The following is a 1,875-nucleotide window of genomic DNA, read 5'->3' on the forward strand; positions in this document are numbered from 1 at the left end:
GATTTTTCGAGATAAGTGGAAATACCTGTTGGAGGGATACGTGGATTGAATATCGGAATTCGGGCGATTGCTTAATAACATTTGCGCTGTTTCTTCGTTTTTCTTCGAGGTGGATGAGGATGGAGGAGGAGGGGATACTTGGAAATTTTTCTTGTTCTTTTTTTTTTTTTTGTTTGGAATATACATTTGTAGTGAGAGGAGGAATAGATAGGTGGGCAATGTTTATAGATGAGGATATTTTTGAGATAGGAATTTTGTAAATTGTGGGTGGAATATTGAAAAAAAAAAAAAGAAGGAAGATCAAGGAGATTGTTTTGCCTGGTATTTTTGATTGAATATTGAAAATAGGAGAATGGAAATCAGAAAGGATATAGGATATTTTTTTAAAATAAATAGAAATATTTGTTGAAGGAGGATTGAATGAAAAATTCTTCGATTGATTTTTAATAAACAGGAATATTATTATAATCTTTAATAATATTGAAATGAATATTTCAATTATCAAGAAATGTGTGTAGATTGAATTAAAAGTAGGAGAATGAAAAATATGAGATTTTTAAAATAGATATAAATACTTGTTTGAGAAATACGTGACATGAATTTTAAATAAATAGTTGGAAGATTGTTTATGTTAATAATTGAGGATATTTTTTTATTGGACAGAATATTGAATAAATTTTATAATAGATAAAAATAATGTTTGTCTGATGTTTGATGAATGAAAATATTTTGATTCTTTTGTATACTCTATTTTGAGGTATAATTTTAATTAAAAAAGAAAAATAGTACTTGATATTTATTTAACAATAAACAAAATTTAAAGTTGAAACATATACGTCTATATATATTTATGTATCTTTCATTGGAGAAGGAAATAGTTAAGTTAAGAAAGATATTATATTTATATTTTGAGTTACAAGAAAGTTTCTTTGAATAGTGTCTGACAGGTAACGATATTTTCTACTGGAAGAAATTCTGTATAGAATTTCTGTATAGAATACAAAGAGATTTTTTGTACAGAGGAAGTAAAATTTTAAGAATAAATTATTCATTTATACAAAATTTAATAACAATTAAACTACTCACTAAGTACTTTAATTTAAATCTCTATTTAATAATGATAAAAAGAATCGAGAAAGAAATTCAATCTCTGATTGAAAAGTACTTGTAGATGTTCAATACGAAGAAATGAGAAGAATGATTCGCAATTAACAATTAATAATATCGATAAAAATTTAATTAAATAAATTTTCTCCATTGGAAAATTAAAATTATCACATACATTATTATTTTCTTGCCAATTTAATTATTACATTTTACCAAGCTCTAAATAACTTCTCAAATTTATAAAAACCAAACCCAAAGGGTTAAGCAGAACAGCACGCAATACAATAATATAAATTTCTAAAATATCTTTCGATATAATTCACCTATAATTACCCACAACGATCCCTAAAGGTAACCGCGAAAAAAGAAAGAAAGAAAAATGAAAGAGATGGAAACAACTCCCCGCAACCACCATCTCACCGCAACCTCCACCCTCCTCCCCCTTTAATCCATTGTTCGACGCGATCTTCCACCCATCATCGATACTCCGCACTCGATCCAGCGTGGATTATTAACAACTTGGACGTCGAAGGAAACTCGAGTCGAGCCGGGTTCAAAAGGTGGCGTTGGAATGGCATCCACGCGGCCAGAGAGTGCATCCCCTCTGGCTGGAATGCATTCAGATCGACGCCTCGTACCATACGACCAATAAACATTGATTTATCGGCCTGGAAATCGAACTCGGGGTGATTTGTGATGGTGCGCAGCCGCGGTGGATCGACTCGCGGCGCCCCATCGGGGGACCCCTAGTAGGACCCCTAGCAGGGC

Source organism: Apis dorsata, unplaced genomic scaffold (genome assembly GCF_000469605.1).
Source record: "Apis dorsata unplaced genomic scaffold, Apis dorsata 1.3 scaffold_52, whole genome shotgun sequence".
Taxonomy (NCBI): Eukaryota; Metazoa; Arthropoda; class Insecta; order Hymenoptera; family Apidae; genus Apis; species Apis dorsata.